At 37.5% G+C, this 22,946-nt stretch overlaps 1 protein-coding gene across 1 annotated transcript in view; it reads left to right on the forward strand.

Moving 5' to 3' along the window:
• The window catches only part of LOC134668655 (uncharacterized), a 282,363-nt gene that overhangs the window by 208,512 nt on the left and 50,905 nt on the right, over window positions 1-22,946 (forward strand). The gene's annotated exons all lie outside the window — the stretch shown is intronic.

Genomic DNA, 22,946 nt, shown 5'->3' on the forward strand with positions numbered 1-22,946 from the left:
CATATTTTAAGAGATTTCCACAGGAAGTACATTCTTTAGATAGTGATGTAGTTAATTTTTACACCGATGACATAACTGGTAAATAAGTCGGAGGAAAAATATTGTACTTGGATCGAGCTATACGTTAAAATGGTATTTTATGTCCCTTGTGTAAAAATCTAAAGTATAAAATGAACGCTCGTCCACTAGGGTTTGCTCTATTTCAATATGATTGTATGAAAAATCATTTGCATCTGAAAATCTGTATTGCAAAGCTTTTACACACATTTGCATAAAAGCGTTCATTTTAGATAGCTTTAACTCTAAAGTTGGTAATAACTATGTAGCCTTCAATTTTATATCTGTTTTACTACTTGCAAACTGTCGTAAATATGTGAAGGGATTGCCATTTACCTAGTGAGTTTCAGCATAAAATAGAGGCTACGACTAGTAATACTCATGTCTCCATAATGCCACATTTAAAGCATAATTGCTTATGTTTTTACTATAATTTTCAAAAATGCATCATTCGTTTAATAGTTCCATCTGGGCCATTATGTGCGCTTACATGTTTGATTCTATCTGACACTCGACTCTGTCTCTTACTATGAAACCCCTACTTTTGCAATACCTGTGTGACTGCGGTCATACTTATATTGGTTCCTCTATGCTTGGTTTCGTATCCATGGGGAATAATCACATTGCACCTAACCAAAACTGCATAAACGAGCGGTAGCACCGATTAATGTTAACGTCAGTAATGTCAGTATAATAGGACTGGTATCTCGATGAGATGTCATTTAAATCCCTGTGCGTGTACCCATTATCCAGTATATTTAATTTTGGTATGATCTGAGACAGCCATAAAAATACTCAAATCCGATCAGAATATACCGTCTCCTCATCATAGCCATCATCAAAGGGAAATCCTTTTGTTATGCCGGGTGTGGCCTGTAACTAGCGATTGCAAATCCGTGAACATTTTTTCAAATCCGGATTTTCGGATTTTGGTTTGACCGAAATCCGAAGTTCGGATTCAATCCGGATTTTAAGAAAGGAATATGTGGCATAAAAGCAAAGTGAAACAAACAATCAAATTAAGTTGTTTTTATTAAAAATAACAAAAACAGAATGCGTACACTGCTACGCCAATAAAGAAACATCATCGCATCAAGAGATTCGTCACTTAACCTCGCCCTCATACGGTTACAGAACACTCCTGCTGCCGAAATTCCCTTTCCGACTCCACACTTGTTGGTGGTATTGATAATAGCTGATTGTATACGGAGGATAAAATGCTACCGATTTTTCCTCCGCCCTCGTGGACGGCCATTTCTATGTGGATTCATCATCATCATCTCAACCATAAGACGTCCACTGCTGAACATAGGCCCTTGGACCTCCATTCGTACCGGTTGGAAGCGACCCGCATCCAGCGTTTTCCGGCGGCCTTAACAAGGTCGTCCGTCCATCTTGTGGGTGGACGTCCTACGCTGCGCTTGCTAGTCCGTGGTCTCCACTCGAGCATCTTTACGTCGGTGACTTTAGTTCATCTACGGATCTCCTCATTTCTGATTCGATCACGCAGAGAAATTCCGAGCATAGCCCTCTCCATAGCTCGTTGAGTGACTTTGAATTTTGAGATGAGGCCGATAGTGAAAGACCACGTTTCGGAGCCGTAAGTCATCATTGGTAACACACATTGATTAAAGACTTTCCTCTTGAGGCACTGAGGTATGTCGGACGAAAAGACATTGCGTAGTTTCCCGAACGCTGCCCAACCGAATTGGATTCGGCGGTTGACCTCCTTCTCGAAGTTGGACCTACCTAATTGGACTACTTGTCCTAGGTAGATGTACGAGTCAACAACTTCGAGTACCGAGTTCCCAACAGAGTGGGATGGGCACAACATTGGCATTTGACATAAGTTTCGTCTTGTCCATGTTCATTTTCAAGCCCACCCGTTGTGAAACTCGGTTGAGGTCATCGAGCATCATGCTGAGTTCCTCCATCGACTTTGCCATGACTACTATATCGTCGGCAAACCGAACGTGAGTGATGTATTCGCCGTTGATGTTGATGCCAAGTCCTTGCCATTCCAGGAGCTTGAAGGCGTCTTCCATTACGGCAGTAAACAGTTTCGGAGAGATAACGTCTCCCTGCCTTACGCCTCTTTGCAATGGAATCGCCTTCGTGCTCTATGTGGATTAGAGTAGCTAATCCGGGGCATCTGGTGAGGCAATCTTGGCAACTCCTGGATTATTTTGGTCGAGCAAAGACAGCTGCTGATTTAATTGTTCTTTAAAACTTAGCTCTCGTTGGTCTTGTCTCTGTAGTTTACCATTAACAGTTGTCATTGCACTCGTGGAAGCCACCGAGGAAAGAGGAGAAGTCGGAGTCGATGTCGCGGCCATGGTGCAGATGACGGTGACTTGGCGGGTAGCGGGCGGCAGGGGCGGCGGACGCGGGGCAAGCATACAGGTGCGAGTGAGTGCGCGACGCGCAATGCCCGGCTGGCAATAGCTCTCCCGCGTTACCGCTTCATGTGCACCGCTTTTTATTTCGCAGTAGCATTAATTTTGAGCAAATTAGTACTGGTGGGAAAAAATCCGAAAAACCGGTTTTTTCTTTTCAAAATCCGGATTTTAAAACGGATTTTTAAACGCTCCGAAATCCGGATTTTTGAACTTCGAATAATCCGGATTGCAATCACTACCTGTAACATGAGCAAATAATTAAAACATAGATTGCACTCCTCAAACGGTGACACTTTAGTTCAACAACTTTTAAAAATTATGAAGTATTTAGACTCCCTATTTTTCATACAAGATAAATATTATCTTCAATAGACGCCATCGCCACGCCATATCATTGTGATTGACGTTGCTTGTCACGCCTTAAACATAACAAAATTCGCAATACATTGCGTCATAAAATAAACTTTAAAGTGTATTTAAAATCAAACCACAAGTTATTTTTAAAAGTCGCTGAACAAATGTTGGTCAGTATAAGGAGCACAGCCTACAGTTTAAATTTTTGCTCATATTCCAGGCCACACCCGGTATACCTACTAGTTTTTTTATAAAAGCCACAGTTATCGTCAGATAGCTTTGAACCTAGAGGAGAAATTAGGGCTTGTTGTTGTTTTCTGCACCCAAAGGTTAACAGTAGGTACTAACAGTAGTGTATTAGGGACAAATATTCAAATAACACATCCGCAATCGCATAACAATTCCAACTGCGCTTACCATAGCTGATACCATCTACTGCATCCAACCAAAACGACAATGCAAACGGTAGCGTCAGTTAATGTTAACGTCAGTATAATAGGCATCGGCTGCTATCTCGGCGAGACGCGCTTTGTTCCTATGTCCGGTGTTGTGACGGTCTGTTGTTTCCGCTATGGGACTGCTTTTCAAAGTTTGTCCGCAATTTCAAATTGTTACGTTAGGTACTACAACTACAAGTTGAGTCTTATCTATAATTCGTAGAAAACTAATGAAAATGAATTTTGTTAAGTGTAGATACAGTCAGCCAAGACAGGAGGTCTACCACAAACCACAATCAGATGATAGAGTCGAAAAGTGGTAGACCACTTTCTTGGCTGACCGTACATAAAGTCTTACTTAAGTTGCGAAATTTGTTCTTAATATTGTTCCATGCCGAAAATACTTATAATGTTTCTGCAGCACACTTTTCCGTATCGTAATTTTCCAAACCTTATGGTTTTCTCAAGGTAAATTAATGTTATACTAACGTTATTACACGCAACAGTTAATATCAGGCCACGTAATTGGTTAGCAAGCCTGCCCGCGGCTATAACTCCCGTGTTTTAATCTTTTAATGAATGCAGACTACCTACTAAGGACTGTTCATTTTATTAAGCGGACACACAAAAAAGTATAAATTACATTTTTCTAATTCTGGAATCGCTTTATTTAGATAAATATAATAAAAACGGAAACCAACGCAAAACATTTTAATGTAAATATAGTATAATATAATAACATCGGTAAGATTTTCGTACTTTTACACGGTTGCGCCGTTCAAGTGCCTGCACATCAATTTTTGACACTTTTTGACAAGTTGTAAACAACATTCGTTTGAATTCTTTCAATATTTTAGCTTCTCATCTACCCTTTTTTAAGTGCATCTTCACATTGGTCTAGTGCCACTCGATGGAGTGGAGCTCCGGGCAATTAGATGAGTTGACTTGTTTTTGAACGAAATCAATGTTTTTCAAATTCAGTAGCTTCACTTTCTGACCAGCATAGTGGGCACTTGTCAAATCAGGCCGAAATGAAGAGGTGATATTATGCGTCTGATAGACGGAAAGTACTCGTTATTAGATGCATTATTTTCTGTAAATGTCGCAACCAAAGTTCATGTCGCAAAATAGAACAAACTTTTTAAGGCCACAGGAACCAATTGCCTGCCAGACAAGGACTTTCTTCATGAATTGGTCAATTTTGATGTTACTCTCCTCGTCGAATATATGATCTTCTACAACGGCATGGTAGCATCAGGGCCTTTGGTAACGTACTACAGCAACATTTTACGCATTTTCCGTTGTTCATTAAAATGCTACGAAATTTATCTTAATGTAAAATGTAGTACAGTTTGACGCTTCTATTTTTCAATTGCTTTCGCTGTTCTGTAATTCTTATGTCCATTTTTTTCTTTCTATGGGTCCATTTATTGTACATACTTCTTATATTTTAATCTGTGCCTACTCTAACGCCTGCTGTCTTAGGAATTTCGCGAACCGATAAGTAATTCATTGATTTTAACAGCCGCATGACAATACTTTTGTTTCTGGATTGGCCGGGCCGCTTCTGTGCCGGGATTTTGTAAAATCTTCAAGCATATGATGCTCTGCAAATGTTTTAATTATTTTATTCACGTTTAACTTGGAAAATTTGTACATATTTACGATTTTTCGCAGTGAATACTAGCCTGTGCATCCTTATTGCAGAACTAACTTGCTATGTTCCAAATTTGTTCGGTCCTTCGGGAAAAATATTTGACTATTATGGGAACAAATATGTAGCAATTGATAAATAAGGGATTGTTAATTATATTGTTATGAGCTGTACGTCAATTGATTTTAAATTCGCCGATTAAAAGAGGTGTAAGAGTGTCCGCTTAGTAAACTGAACAGTCCTTATTCGCCTCGAATTGACTGGTGTAGTATGATCTCCGGTTACGAGTATCTGTTACGGATTGCAATCGCGGTTAGACTAGTTACCGCAGTCGAACGCTCGTCTGCGTCCGTTAAACATGAAAATACAGGGCTTCGATGTGTATTCCGCTTACGCTTAGACTTTAGAGTAACCGTCTATTTGATTAGTGTCCTCAAGATCCGATAACTATACCTATGTTCTGCCGTAATAATAGGCGCCTGTCTTTGAGAAGGTAGAAGGTAGCATCCTTCGAGCAACGCCGGCTTCCGACATGTCGGAAGGGAGGAGCCCAAGCAATATCTTGCCGTATAAATCATTCTGCCATTTTTTGCACACAGTCGCACTTCTCACTCACTACATACAAAATCCAATCTGTAATAACGACACAAATACATAAAAAATGACACACGTCAAAGACAAATCTTGCAGACCTCGATCTCTTTTTGTGTACGGATGAGTCACAAGTCACAACCCGCACCGCCGTAGGTACCTATGCTTCGGCAGAGGGGAAATAGTATGAATGCCGTTGACGTCTCCCTGCCCGGTGTTGCTCGAAGGCAGCATCATTCTACAAAACCATATACATACCATATATTTTTGGCACTTGGTCTGTGTCGATACTGGTTAAAATGGTTAACCAAAGGTTGTTGGAATGACGCCTTCGGGCTTCCGGTGCGGCGGAGCGCTAGAAATCAACTTATCGCCCTGACAACCCGCTGCCAACAAGCCCTACTGGTTTAATGCCAGCTTTCCATTTCCTATCGAATTATCGGTGAATTAATGTACGCTTTACGTGAATAGATATTACGAAAGAAATAAGAATCAATAAACCTTTCATACTAATCAGATTCTGACTATAATTCTGGGATATACAGTTTTTTTTTTAAATCTGTAAGTATGCTGTAAGTTAAGAATGTAATTCCACAATGAAGATTTGAATACGCTAAAATATTATATTGTACAGCTTCAAACGATTTGTATTTGTATATACCTACCTAGACAATACTTATGCAAGCAGTATGCAAATATACACACTAATGTAAATCTTTGGTTATTACGATTTTTATGAATGATTTCAAATTTTAATACAGGATCAGAACGCTAACGATCATTAACTTTTTTATGACATTCGTACGCATAATCATAATTCATTATTTTTACTGCTGTCTAAAATTAACCGTCTTTCACACCGCGTAATTTAAATCATAAACAGCAAGACGTTTTTAATTATAAATCCTTTTCAATCCTTCCCTGGCTTCCTAAAGTAAAACCCACTAATAACCTGTCACTTTTAATAAACTGCCAACTCTTCGTCCGGAAGACATGTCCTTTTCAACTATCTCTCTAAAATACAGCAAAAACACCCTTATCTTTCACTGCAATAAGGTTTCTTTAAATGCGAAAGATATAAGGAGTAGACTTATCTTTCATTGCGAGGCTGAGTAGACGTCTGGGGGTTTTTAATCTCTGCTTTTCCTCATTTTCTAGATGGCGGCCATCTTAATCAAGGGCCCTCGGGGCAACCTGTGCTCAGGCACGCATCCCGAGGTGTAGGCGTTTAAGAATATACCTATATTCACCGCTACGTTTCTTTGGGACTTGCTTACATACGCTCTGTAGGTCTTTGTAAAGACGTACCTTAAAGCTTGGCGTTATCTTTCAAGTCTTTTTGTGCTATTTTAGCCGTTGAGCCATGAATCTTTTAACAAGTCGTAAATTAGGAGCTCAAATGCAGACATGAGTGGAGCACTTATGCGTCTAGCTTATTTACCGTAACTATTTGCTTTAAAAATAACTGCAATGAGCTATTGCTGTAGAATAAGGTAAACAATTGAATAAGACGATGATTACAAATAATGGAAAAATTGAAAAACTTTGGCGAGACTTGAACTCACAGAGACAGGGCTTCTTTCTTTCTTTTATTTCTAAGCATTGTTCAGATGGTTTTACTTAACACGAAATCAATTAAATAAGATTACTAATGCATATACTTTGTAAATGTGCTTGCTACGCGCCGTAAACCCTTACTTACTCATTAACAGCAACGCCTGATAAAATATAAGAGCAATAAGTCATCTGTCACAAAATATTGTGCACCTTTGCAACAGGCGTCAAGCCATAATTGAAACACGTTTCCGCTCGTCTCGATAAATCCCTACAGAGCTCAGAGGGTGCAGAGGCAGACAGTCATTAGGAACGTCTGAATGTATCATTAGTTGCCTCAACATACAGACCACGTCTTTCAATACCTCAGTAATAACGATCGTGACTGCCGGGAACGCCTGACGTCGCTTTATGTAAAATAAACTGAAATCCAAGGAATATTCCGGAAATCTTGTCGCTAGCCAGTCTTGCTGAACAATCGAGGAATGTACACGTTAGACATAATTCGCATATTCAGCTACTTCACTATATTTCCGAGTAGTTTCAATTTTCCTCATGTTAGTTTCTCAACCGGAGTGGGTTGCTCACTTCAAACGATTGTTTTGGCGGATAAAAGAAAGCGTAGGGATTATTCTTGCTATTTTCCCCCGTCTAGACTGGTTGCTGAATTCGCTGTTGCCGTATTATTATATTTTGCTTTATAAAATGTTCCGTACCCTCCGTGTTTTCCTCGTCATTACACGTTTCCTGCCGGTTTATGCGGCTTAAGTTTTCTTGTTCTTTTTCCAAATCTCTTAAAGCAGTTGAACGTTTACGTAAAAATAAAATCACGCTTCCTTTCTAAATTTGTGTTTTGGAAATAAAATCTTTTCATCATTTTAACGAAAAGACATGCCTAAAGGAATAGACTATTATATCATATTTACGATGTGTGAAAATGATCAGATCTGTCATATTTTAACAAACTCTACAAGCGCAGGCATTCTGAAAATTCTACGCATAATCTTGTATATAAATAATGTATGTACTATATAAATTATAAACTGAAATAAATGACATATATTTACTACGAAGAATATTTTCTAAAAGTAATTTCATTTCTTCTAATAGTGATGTACTGTACTCTTTATCTTTTCGCGTCATTTTCCATAATTAACTACACTAGGTATACTGCACCCTTCCAGAAAGGCACACCCTACCGAATCCCCTGATTAGAAACCTCTGTAACCTCCACACAACCAAGTAGCAGAAAATAAGAACCCTAGAGGATAAATGTGCTTTCTAAGTTATTGGCTTGCATGGGGAGAGGTAATTAACACCCGGCATTACCATATGGGGATGGAAGATGGATGAGACTTGTAAACATAAACAAACGAATGTGTGCTTGATGAGTTGTCTTTTTGCTTTGGCTGTGCTAATGATGTGGATGTTGATTAAAAATCCGTGTGAACGTGAGTGTATGTACTCTATGTGGATGAAAAAAAACCAAATATAATTATTATACCGGACAATACAAGGTTGGCAAACCACCGGTGACTTCAATGTATTTTTGTTAGCTTAACTTTGTATGGGAAAATAATAATTTTACATGTGTTTTTTGTATTTTTTAGCTTTGAGGTGAGCTTATACACCGTGTTTATATTGAATTCCGTTAACTTCGGGGTATGGTTAAGTACGTTTACGAGAACTAAATGGCTAAGTTAATTTAAAAAAAATACTATTTGTTTTGTTTTTTTTTTTTTGAAAAATTTTAAGTTTTAAAAGTAATTAAATGTAGCATATAGCGTTGTTGTAACACGGGCATTACATTTAACTCAACCAAACAATTGAAATCTGTGACTTGTCAGTGTCATTTCGAACATCGATCGACCGAGATTGTACTTAGGTTTAGTAGCAAATGTATGAACGCATTCTAAACACTAATCAATATGTAAACCCGCCCTAAGACAAGTGTACACGTTTGTAGAGGCCTTATAGGAAAAAAATAATTTATCGATTATTTCCGAAATGGAGTTAATTAGAATATCGTTGTCTTTGGGAAAGTTACTTGATTTAAGCTCAGGAATGCACTCTTGAAATTAACGGAAAACAAAAAAAACACGGTGTATATAAGGTATGATGGCTAAATTATAAACTTTATTAAGCCTTTGAACGCCATTCACTTATCGAGTGCGGTGCGGCGCGTCACCATGAAACTTTTCGCTATGCATCGAAGCTCGATATTGAGTTTTAACCGCGCCAATTCACGTCTTTAGCGGTTAGAGGGTTAATAAACCTTTTCCAAAATACCTGTGTTTCTAAATACATAATGCCAAAAGTAAGCACGTTGCTTGCTCTTCACTAAATCCAATCATTCACTTACCCGTCACACTTAACATACCACTTTGGCATCTAAACTTACTCCTATTCATCCCTCATTCGAAATGTCCTATTTCAATACGTTACACACATGACTTGAATCCATTTAGACGAGCAAAGTGCATTAGTTCCAACTGTATGGCATGGAAGTTAGTACGGAAGCGTAGTCGCGTCCCAGTTGCCATTGTCGGCAAACAGTTACCGGAGTGTGTGAGAGTTGCGGGAAAAGCTTTTACATTATCTGGGACGGGGATACGAGTTTGAGCATTCTGAAATACGCCAATTAGGAGTTGAGGATGTTGTAGGGAAAGGAGTTTAGTTGAAAAGTGATTGATGATGAGAGTGAGCACGTGAGTGTTTGGTGGAAGGTGTAATGATTCCATTGTGAGTGCAACTTATGTGCAGAATGTGATACTTACCAGTAACAATTTTATTTAACGTGTTTTCATGTTTGTGGGCGACTAGCGTTTTGACATTGGCATATTGGCAGTCTTGTCACGGCAAGTTCTGTTTTTACACGGCGCGAAAACTTGCATGCAATATTTGATACATTCCACAAACTAAAAATAGTAAGTACAATATTTGATACAGAGTACAATGAATTTAAACGATCGACCGAATACTGCAATGTAATGAAAATTTTATGCTAGTTCTCGATCCGTCTAAATGGGGCATTAAGCTCTTGTTAAGTATAATTATAGGTACGATGCTGATCTACCCAGTATTTGAGTAAAAGCTACACTGTAAACGATATCAAAAATAAGCTATGATTTCTACTCGATGTTACACATATACACGTCCGTATATTACAGCTTATTCTCCAACGGAAAGCAGTCACAGTATGTTCTGTCGATATGTTTTATATGTTGTTATTTATTTGTTCAAACGTGTTACCCTCGTCACAAGTTGGGAAGGATCCGAACGATGTGCGATTACATTCAATGTTCAGCTTAGACAGACGGTCTAGGAAATATTCACGTTAAATGGCAGGTTATGAATAGGCTGAAGTCTTTAGAATTATTAAATGTACCTACACATTTAGCTACTACGAAACAGATGTGAAACGCATACAGAGTTGTTGTTAATTGTGAGTTTTTGCTTTTAGAAAATACAATGGTATAAAGAAAGCCCACTAGACATTTTGTAACGACGCCAAACATTGAGTCGAGTCTTATAAGAACGCCATGGCAGTAAGCTTTTTTACTGTTTGGGTAAATTCTCTAATATTACATTTACGAAGAATTTGTTGTGTAAATAGCACAGTAATTATTTGCTAAGTGGCGTCACTGTCCTCTGAGACTTATAAAACTCAAATTTTCCTTAAACATATACCCCGTAACCTATAAATATGGTTACAGTGCCTGTTATTATCCCAACCGTTGATAATGGCGGCTATTTATGCCGTCCTTTATTTAGTCCGTGGGGGAACGTATCGCCGGTTTCCGAACGATAAAACGCACCTAAATTACAGGGGTGTTTAATACGTGATGTATGCCTTTGACGTCGTTATTACTAGGAGGTATTTTATCATCGCTTGCCTAGCGCGAGTGCTTGCATCAGTCGGGCCGATTTTTCAGGATATGCTGCCGTATTCGAACTTCAAGATATTCACAAGAGACGACACGTACTAGATCCATTCTAGATAGGTACGTTATAGTTTAGATATCAACTAGTTCTCTTTTGCAGCGCAATTCGGGCAACCAATGACACTTTTACGTTAGATAGAGATATCTATTAGATGTGAATTGGATCTCTAAGTCATATCCTGTGGAAATCGTTCAAGAGTATCTCCAGAATCGCGCAAATGTCAAATTTGACAGGTTAGATCTTAAAAATATCGTTATCGTATCTCGGTGATGTCTAAAAGATATCTAATAGATGTCTATTTCAAAATCCGAATCGGGCCCATGTATGGCCTGAGGTCATAACTACCGTGCAAAACGAAAATTGAAATTTTTCGTTTTTCGTGGTATGAGGGCCTAACTAGGGTAGGGTAGGATAGGGCGGTGGATAATGACACGAATTATGTACGTGAGCTTTAGGAATTGAAAACTCTAAAAATAAAGAATCATTTTCAAGGTATTACACATCATCAGTTAGACACAATAAAATATTAAGTAGATCTATGGATGGCTGCTGTGAAACATGTAGGTATAGGTATGTTAATTACTATTGGAAATACTATATTGCGAGTGATTAATATATTAGTTTTTATGTGTGACTAGATTCATGATAATCATGGTTCTCTTGAGACAACTGCTTGCGTTTGCTTAGCAAGTTACTGGAATATACAGACTCGGAGGTAGGCTCCGTCATTATGCTTTTCATGCCGGTAATGCCCTGTTTCCCGCTGTATGGCGTTCAAACCACTTCCATGGCTTTAAATTATGTAACATAACATCAGATTGATGTAAAGTATGTGCCTATGAAATACCCTTAAAGAAAGTTCCAAAAAGAAGAAGAAGACTTTTTAAATATTAAATTCGTTGAGTTGCTGAGCTTGCTAGAATTTTTTTCTTCGTTAGCGTAATTAGGTAAATCACAAATTATTGGCATTTCAAGCGCAATTCAGTTTAATTTGGCTCGCTTTAATTAACTTCCTCTTTTCCATGAGGCCGTTAACCAAAAACACGGCGTTCATTATTAAAAATCACTTGATATTTGAGTAACACACAATTCTTTAAATTACGTATAATAATTAGTTATTACTTAGAAGTCTTACAAGTGTTTTACTACTGGCTATCATATCAATTAAATTAATCGTTCGATTCTTAATGGAAATTGATAACTTATCGTTCTGAATTAAGGTTACGATAAACCGTACAAAGATTTAGTGCATTATGCGCATCCTATGAGTAATGAAAAGTATGTTTGTTTGTGGAAACTTTCCATTGTTTTAATAATTATATTGTATTATCATTAGATTGTGTTTGGTGTTCTGTTTTAATTTGTTTTGTGATATTTATACATTACTTCGTGTTCGAGAACCTAGACAATTTTTTTCTCTACTCGGTACCCTTTCAGTTATACTTAATACATATATAATACTACAGTTGACAGTTTTATAATACTACGAAGATATCGTCCTATGAAAGTTTACGTTTTTACCACAACATACAAAAATTTAATTACTTTTTTATCTTACCACAGTGTATAAAGGTGTAACGATAGAATATTTTATATCAATTGTATTTATACTTAATACTTACATACAAAATATTTCTCGTTCTACATACTCGTAAAATGCAAAGACAATGTGAATTAATTAATGTGTGTGTTAATTTACTCTTAATTGCTCAAAGGTTGACTGGAAGAGACCCCTTATAGGGATAAGTTCGCCTTTGTACAATGATATATATTTTGTTTCATTCTAATTTAACCTGTCTGATGTACAATAAAGTGTTTACATACATACATACAATGTCAGAAGACATACTTGGCTAAAAAATTGTACTCCCCGCTTATCAAATATCAATATCGTTATCAATATCTGGCGTTAATTTTGTTTTGAAGGTTTAGTCTAATATGTATATCGCGTGGTGATATGACATCGTGCCAATATTACAATAGTAGCAGTTTTTTAATGTAACAGTTTAATTGTGATTGCGTAAATGTGTTTTGAGCTCTAATTTGAATGCGTTCGGTTTTCTAATGATGCTTACCCTTTTCCCACATCATATTGGTTCGAATTCAAAACTGTTGTGAGACATGCTTACATTGTACAATTTTACGGCGTAGACTCACTTGTTGTGTTGTGCTCGCACTGTTAGTGCTTGAGAAAGGAGACCTAGGCTCACTGAAACATGTCGCGCGAGTGACTAAAAACAAGTGAGTCTTGACCGTAAAATTATTCAATCATATTGGTTCATATTTTTATACCAGTTGACAGTATGTATACTAGTAATAGCTATAAGTGCTTAGGTCCTGTATCAAGATTTAGTAAATTTATGGCATTATTCATGGATTTTTGTCAAATCTATAATGTCGTTGATAATCGTTAGTGCTTATCTGTCATTTTGATTTTCTGTGTTTACTAGAAATATACAATATTTCGTAGCACTTTCTTTGTACGTTTTTCTTATATTTGTAATTTATTTCGTTTATGTTTTTATTACGAATGAAAACATTTCTATTGTATTCTATTCAAGGAGATTTGCTAAGCTTTATGAATAAGGGGGTAAGTCTCTCTAGAAGAGGTTATATTATAGACATCTCACACTGCTTCACAATATTAAGGCATTGGTTCCACTAATACTCCTACATTACAACTGATAGGCGATGTCAAGTAAGTGAATTGTTATTAATGATACTACCATTGTGACAGTCTATAACGTCTCCATAGCGATGCAGTAATGGTAGTATGCAATTGTCATAATCGGCTTGCATTTGTTTGAGTCACATACATTTCAAGGGGCGAAATATTGCGTTCGTAATAAGATTCTATTGGAAGTCTAATAGTGTTCTTTTCTGGTAAAATTGTAAACCCTGGAATGAACTAGATTTAAGCCTTTCTTAGACAATTTATCTTATTCGTCTTAGCATTTAAATCGGGCGATACTAAAATAAATGCGTTTAATTCTATGCCATTATAATTAATAACGTATATATTTTGAGCCAGTTTTAGTTACGATTTTTTTATTTTTTTTTATATTTTTGACTACATACCAATCACATAATGGAGTACTTTGCAGTCTAGAGATATTGTTGGCTAAAATTCCAGACAATGCGAGCGTTGGTCGATGGCAAAGTTAGCTCTCTGCACTTGATGGCTTGTCCAATGCACTCGTTGTGTAACTTCTTACTGAGAAAAAGTTTTACAATTCATACACTTAGCTGCATTGTTATAAAGTAATCAAATATATCCGTTGTACTTGAGCACAAGTATGTTGATATTTTCGATAGATTAACAGTTAATGCATCGCGATTGCTAATCATTATCTTGATTTGTAGGTGCCTATAGATTGGATCTGTCGTTAAAAATATTGTTAATAATACATATTATGTTACTCTCTTCTACTTTGTTACATTGACCAGCATTGACGAAAAGAACATTACGTGTTGTATTCAGTTTGGCGCACGCCTCCCAAATATTCGGGAGAACATGCTCTGTGTAGTATCAGTATCAAATAGGTAGTGTCGGCCAGTCATGAAATATATCGTAACAGACCATTGTTACCTTAGAAATAATAATGTGCTCCGATATATTTGGTCACTTTGGGCGTCTATGGGAATTAAATACCTACCCTGCTATTCGACGCAATATGTATGTATGATTGCCTATTACTCAGTACTATACCTATGTAACAACCACAATCAGTATAAATCAATGAGGGTCCTATAATTTACGTTTCGAACGCATCCGATGACACGCGTAACCGATTCGATCCAATTACACCAATGCGCTTGATGGTCTGACAATGTTTATTGGATGCTATGATTGTGCAATTTCAATCTTAATACAGTGGTTTCAAAGTGCATTTTCTCCTGACGAAAGTCAGCATTAAATAAGCGCTTTAAAATTGATGATTTGTTTTTGACATGCGCCTAGTAGTTTCAGTTTCAATTGATATTAACGTTATTTTTTTAACTGATGTATACTCGTTTCAAGCTACTATCAGCAACCAATGGATAGGGACAGACAAGGTGAAAAAATATATCGCAATCCTTATTCTTATGGTAACAAAGGTGTGTTATCCATTTCGGGATCTGAAAGTAATCGCAAACTTCAAAAGTGTGTGACATTGATTTATACTCCAATAGCTCTTTGTCATATTCTGTCAACGTCAGCAAAGCTAAACGCAAACTTCCCCTGCATTCATCCACTTTCATATTCATCAAAACCTTTATCGTTCAGTGGCGCGGAGGCCAGTAAATCTACGGCTCGCGTGCGGGCGAATAACTTCACGTTGAGTTACTGTTGGGAGAGAGAAATTCGGGAATACTCTGCGTTCGCGGCCGTACTACCATAGAATAGCTTTCGTACAAAGATGTTTACTAAATATCACGAGAGATGGCGCTGCACCAGGAGCGGCGATTTCTACATCGCGCTAACGACATTTTTATTGGGACTGTATATAAGGGTTTGGGATATATTTTTATTTGCGTTATTTGTGACTGGTTGTTTATTTTCAGAGTCGATCCTTCATTAATAAAGAGCGCCCTTTTAGATAAAGTTAGGAGTACATACACTCTGCACTTGGGATATACGTGCAGTTGTGTTCGTTCAGATCTCTTTGGGAGGTATGTTTCTATCTGGCTGATATATAAGGCTGGTGGACAAATTTGTCTATGTATGGCGGGAATTGCGCACTGAAATATTGTTATCTGCCGGAGAACTGGTTTGATAAAACAAAGCCCTAGGACAATAGTAGTAGGAGGGAAGGAAAACAAAGTTATGAACAGAAAACATTAATTTTACGGTATTTAAACAATGTGCGTTATTACCATAAGTTATAGTTGCTACCGTGTAACTTACGTAGCACAGATTAGGCGCCATGAATACAGGAACTTCATAATCGATATATCAAAACACAGTGTTTAACTAGCTGTACAACCGTTGCGTCCAAATTTTAGTCTGAAATATGGACACACTCGAGGATTTTCCTGCGCAGGCCGATATGTAAATAGCAAACTGTCACTTTTTAACCCCACGGAATAGAAAGAGACCGACACATTATTATAACGTTGTCACGTAGACAAAAACGACCATCATATCCGAACGCTCCGCTTTCAATATACGACTATCCAGAAATCAGACTATAAAGAATTCATTGAAAACTGGCGGTGAAAGGCTTACAAGCAATGTTGAGATGAGTTTAAAATACAGTATTAACGAGTACATAGCTTTACAACAATTATATATACGTAAGTTAGAGCCTGAAATACGGCCAAACTCCAGGCTTTTCCGGCGGACGGCCGATATCGAAACTGGTCGGAACGTCGTTAGATTTACGACCGCCCGGACATGGATGATAAAGGATTCGCCGAGCATTCATTGAAAACTGGTGGAGAGCTCACAAAATGTTTAAATTAATTTAAAATACAGTATTTATGAGTTGTGCACAACAGCTGAGTTTCCTTTGGAGCCTGAAGTATGGGCAAACTCCAGGCTTTACCGGCGGCCGAGCGATATCGAAACCTTTTGGGACGTCCCGCGCTAGATTTACGGCTTTTCTGACATCAGACGATGAGTCATTGAAAACTGATGGTAGAGGAGTTTATATAAATAACGATTATATTAATTTAAGTTTCTCCTCGTAAAATCTTTCGAGCTTCTCGAGAAAGTTTATATTTCGACGTAGTAATGCTGTTTTTTGCCATACAACATCTCGAATAAACCGATACTGTAATTCTAAATATTTCACTTTTCAATAGAGTTAACTTCAAGCATAGTTTATGCCAGGAAGTAAGTACTGTAAACGTTGCAAACCTTTACATATACACAAGCTTCACTATCCATTATATCACCAGACACTACTAACTATTTACCTAAACTTTCAGCATGAAGCTTTAACCAACATTTTCTTATTTCCGAAAGTTAGTCCAACATCATTTTAACTAACTCAATTTACAACACCTGAGTCACGACGTAGATGAGTCTCGCTGCATATTAATTACCTTAATTCGATTTTGGGACTCGGGTGGGGTCTATTGTTTGTGTAATATGAATTCACTTCATATGCATATTTTGAGAATATCTACCCTATTTAGGTACGGCATATCGATCGTCGGGGATTATTTTGAAAAGGATTATATGCGCATCAAGCCTAGCATCCACTTACGGCTAATTTGTGGAAAACTTTTTCTTTGGTTTACGATTTGATGATCAAAATGAAATCCAGGGAAAAGATTTTTTGGAAGTGATAATTTATGATAACACACCTTGACATTGTTAATCGGAAAAATAGGCTGTGGGTTTGGTCATGATGTAGAAAAGCGTACGAAATGAGGAAATAAAACGTAGGAAAATATCATGGTTTCTAATGTTGAAGTAGTTGTGAGAATCTAACATCTAACCGGAACACGCCAAATAGGTACCAACGCTGTTTACGCTTAAAAAACTTATTTATTGGCGAAAATTCTCGACACTAAGTCCTATAAATTGATTATCACAATTCCTCGCCACTTGGTTTCCTTTTGATCAGACATATGTGCAGGCGGAAGCGTTCACCGACCCTCATTATTGTTAAAGTCCGCTGATTAAACTTACCCAAGTGGACACTATTCATTAAGCACATTAGCTTAGCCTCTAGGTATCGCCCCAGACGGGCGACGTCCTGCGCTTTGCATGTGTGCGTCCGTGGAAATTTAGCTATTTCCGCGAAGGGAAATACGAGGTTGCGCTAGTGTGTGTTTGAATGTGTCCAATCGCTTACAGAGGCGAAGGCTGAGGCAAGCCAGTATAACTGCGCTTTCTTGATAAGGATCTTAGGGTAAACGTTAAACTGGTTTTCATGAGCTTTCGATTCGTTTGGACTCGGTAAGCGTTGAGAATATATGCGCAGGTTGCAATATTCGACTGCGGTATGGTCTGATAGGATCACTAAAACTCTGCACCGCACTACCAAGTGTTTCTAGTACCTCTTACCAAAATTTGCATAAAAATGCAGATTTCGCATTTCCATTTTAAATTCACTTTAAAAATCATGTCGATAATGTTTAACAGGAATTCTAATAGTCGATAATGGAATGAAACATGAAAACGCAGTTTAGGTCTCGGGTCTCGTCCTTTTATTTATGGGAAATACTTCAAAGAGAAATAAATATTGAATGAATATACCTGCGATCGTTTATTGATAATTTGTGCGCACTCTGCTTATTTAAAAGCTCGTCAGTAATATTTTATTACTTCGTTTTCTGCATTCACTGCGTTTTGTACGTCGTCGGTTGGTTTTATTTTTACTTACTGCGGTTTCATTTTTAGCCTTGTTTTTGCAAAGCAGTTTATAGGTAGGTAAACATTGTTTAATTGATTTGCGTATCTGTCTGATATAATCTGTAAAGGAGAAATTAGGAACATGAAGCTGGAAAAGCGAGATTTCATTTACATATAGAATTATATTTAATTTTGTTTGGATTTTCCATCCTAAACGAATCGAAAATGTGCTTGGCTACGTAATGCCGTAAAATATAGGTATAGGTTCTATTCGTTAGGTATTATTAGATACTGGTCTATATATTTCTAAATTGGGCCCCACTCCTAGGAATAGACTTCCCTTTAGGTCTACAGATCCTTTATGATTGTAATAAAATAGATTCAAATCCGAGGCACAAATATACAGAACGTACATCGTACAATAAAATTTTAAATATTTTGCACAACACAACAAACCTACACTTTTTTTAATATCGTATTGTTATTTTTAATATCGCGCCAACACCGCGCATGTATTGTACAGTCAGTCCCGACGCTTGGCGGGCTTTCGGGCTCGACGCCCTTTGTTTGCCGACAATGGCGGCAGACTGTACCTACTAGCCGTTCATGTGTAAACTAGGAGATGGGATGCCTTTTTGGAATTACAACATGGGGCAAAATTTCTGATATTTCTTTGGTGAACGAGCGGATACTGTCAATAGCAGAAATACTTAAGCGGACATAGGTTGTTCAAACTATCTGCACACATTCTGCGTGTAGATTGTTTTGAACGCCTCGACCGCTTAGCTATTTTTGCCGTTGACTACACATTCGAGGTGGTTTTGGTTAAAAAGGTAATATAGTATATCTACGCATACGCGATTTACATCTGAATCGTTTTCAACAAATATTTAATTTACCTTAATACTTATTGTCTTATTCAGCATTATTATATTTACCTAACTGCATAATTATCTCAAATACTCCCAAATGCAAAACTCATTCGTCCAAACCTAAACTAAACGAGCTAGTAATTACGCCTGCATGTTTTTGGTCATTAGCAGCTTCATTCTCGCTGGAGAATTATGTTTAATATCATGACATATACATAGCTATTTTCGGGCCTCCCTATCGTATGAATATGCAAGAGGAATAGAGAGGCATGTAACGTAATTTGGATTTTCGATGTTGGCAATAGGCTCTCAGAATTCGCTGGAATTTTTATGGATAAAGTGGCCCACTGATTAACAGTCCGCCGGACGGTATCGGCCTGTCAGTTGTTCGGAATTGTCAAAATTTTGTTCTAACTGACAGGCCGATACCGTCCGGCGGACTGTTAATCAGTGGGCCCCTTAAGGCGCTCGACTGTCAAGAGACAACCAGACAGGAATGAATTTCTGCGTACACCTTGCCAGTCATGCCTCTGAATATTATATTATCTCTGCCGCTCTCCAGATTTTTACTCGCCAAAATCCGCGTCATGGTGTACAGTCGTTCGAATTTGTTTAGTTTTCAGACCCTTTGTTTACCCCAAACACAGTCTGAGTGTACTCAACTTGCCTTGTTAGCTGTGTTTGGACAGCGTTAGTTAAGCGTTCACCCTTATTGCAAGTTTGATGGTTGGTAAGCAGCCCTTATTGCGAGTTTGATGGTTTAAATGTCTAGTTTGGAGTGAGGAGGATCAAAGTTGGTAACTGATTGATTGTTTGATAGTTTAATCAATAAATTTGTAGTTAATAGTTTGAGTCACGGAATGTTTATGTAACTTTAGAAGGAAGGAATCTATTAATGGGATAACGTGCCTCCTCTTAATTGAGAGAGTTCTAGATATACAAGGAAACTAGCACATATTGTTAAGCCTCTTACTTTAGGTATAAATGGAGGCGATAGTGCCAGACGAATAGGTTCGCTAGGTTTCAAGAAATCACAGGGGAGCCCTGTTACCCCAACTCCTCGCCTTCGTTCTAGGAGCTTAGTTCTTGCTTCTTTGGCTCGCAAATGCACAGTACTCCTGAATTCGTGAGGTTTTAAACTAATTTGCAAGGAAATTCGATCTTTTGAAGAGTTGTCTTCCTGCAAATATTCCGTTTTGTTGCCGTTTCATCGTGTAATATCTCACTTTACATTTATGTAAACTATGCTGTCTAAGCGGTGCTCCGTTTTAATTCCAGCACTTCCTGACAATTATATCCCGTAATGCGAGCTGTGTAATAAAACTTACTACCGAAACATAATACCGCGGGTCGGATTACGATTAATTGCATCCACTTTACTTTTGGAACCTCCTATCTGGCTCCAGTGCAAAACATACCGAGTTTAGAGGGGGATAAAGTTGAAATTGGAAAAACGAGCGATAAACAAATGCGAGGTTGCGCGGTGTAAACAGTGAAGCCGGTAAAAGCTGCGTTTGGCTGCAAGGTGGCTTTTTCGCATGTACATTGTGCGGTGCATTCAGGCCGAACTATAGGTTTTCACTTTAACTTTTGCGTATGAGTCTCTGAAAGGAGCGAAAGTTAGACGTGTTGTTTTTCGTTTTTAAATTGTTTTATTTTCCTTTTCTTTTTTTTGCTTGATGTGCGTGGTTTGCCAACAAATCTAGTCTTCTAGTCGCTTACGGAAAACGAAAACTGATTAATTTTCTTTTTGGGAAACGATTGCCAGCTTGAACTGCCCAATAAGCTCCAAGTTCTTCTAATAGGTAAAAATATATTACAAAACCTTAATTAAAATACGTGGCGTGTCTTTACGCGCTGTAATGTAAATAGGTACACCTTGCGATCTTGCCCCCAACTCGAATGTGACTATACGACTCGAACGCGACTCGCATTTCTCTGTAGTAGGCGCCCAAGCGCCCATCGCCCGCCCGCCCTACAGTCGCGTCGCGGCCTCCGCTAGGCGCGCTCGCTTACAGCCTCCTGAAAACCCCGAAAGCCTTGCGGATTCTTTGTTGTCGGACTACGGTTGCCGGTTCGTATTATTATTTTTAAGATAGCACTTTCTTTGGACAGAGACTGCTTTTAATGAATATATATTTTTAATTTAGTAAAAAAATAAGTAGGTAGTACAGAGCGTGAATATTTTTAGACAATATTTAACGGCATTTTATAATTGTATTGTGAAATATAGTTATCTTGAGGAATGGGTAATAATCATTTTGAAAATTTTAAACAAGGGTATTGATAAAATCCTCAAAAAATCATCATCACAGAAAAACTAATTAATTTTCTTTCCAACAATATTTGTATGAAATATTAGTTTCATAACTTTAATTTAATAACATTGCTAGTGGACAAACTTAACTTCATTACGTAAATTTTAATGGACTTTTCGTGTTTTGAAGGACTTAACTTCTCTTTGTTCGTATTATTTTATTGGAAGTAAGAAAAGTTAAGTTAAAGTTATTGTTAATTGGTTTCATACCCATATATTCTCTTATCATACCTACTTAATGTAAATTTTATTATACTTAATACGCGCTTTAAAATATCCACTTAGAGAAAGTACTCGTAAGGTTGACTGAAAAAGATTGCTCTCTAGGGGTCGTCCATTAATTACTCCACACGAATTTCTAGGTTTTTTTACCCCTCCCGCCCTCCCCATTGTCACACTTGGTCACATTTGGCAAACGCCTCCCCCCTGGTGTGACGTCATATTTTATCCACGAAATCGGCAAATCGAATTAATCTCTCATGTGCCGTGATTATTTTTTTCTAATATTTTCCTCGTACGCGGATCCGCGCTCCGGTATACGACGGCTTAAGTAGGATGTACCCAATTTTAATATTTTATCAAAATATTTTTACCTATTCCTTGTAGCCATGTCTCAGCCACCACAATAAGTACAACAACAAACATTATTTACCTATTATCAAAGAGAATTGAATTTAATAGAGAGGTAAAGTCTAAGAAAAAAACGTTCCCCTTAGTTTGACATCCAAAACAGATGGCGCTGTACCGCGCCATATGTTTTGCGGTCACTGTATTGTCAAACGTCAACTTTTGACAATCAGAGTTACCGCAAAATGTATGAATCTGTACAGCGCCATCTCGTTTACCTGTCAAATTTGAAGCACGAGATTGTCTTAGATTTTACGCATCTTACTCTATCAATGTATCTTTGCTATTATTATCCTAACAGGATATTAGTTTGTCCTCTTTACAAGCACAAGCGTTATCAGAACCGAACGCATTCTAAATGTACTGCTGTCACTATCTGTCATTCTGTCATTGTCAATTCAGTCGCCAGTGGACACAGACGATTTCAATTTACTATTTTATTTATTTACAATTTAAATCGAATGTTTGAAGTGTTTAGAAGTGTAGTAGTGTTTTAGATTTGTTTATTTTGTGGCGAAAATGGAGGTCATGATATCAGTGAGGTCTATGGAGGATAGACTTTATAGTTTTAAGTCGTTGAAAGAAAAATTTGAGCACCTGAGGTAATTTGGTTGCTGTTTTATTTGTATTTAAATGTAGTAACAAAGAACCGTATGTAGTTTTCCTGCTACCAACATTTGTGGTAACCTCATTATTGAAGTACATTTTGTTCATTACATTAATATTGTTTTGAGTATTTTGTTGAGAATTAAAGCGTACTTAATTCTTAATAAAGTACATTGAAGTGTGGTTGAGTATGTTTAAATATCTGTTTGAGTATTGAAGGAATCACTCCTTAAGTGTTATCTATT

This window comes from Cydia fagiglandana, chromosome 11, assembly GCF_963556715.1.
Source record: "Cydia fagiglandana chromosome 11, ilCydFagi1.1, whole genome shotgun sequence".
NCBI lineage: Eukaryota > Metazoa > Arthropoda > Insecta > Lepidoptera > Tortricidae > Cydia > Cydia fagiglandana.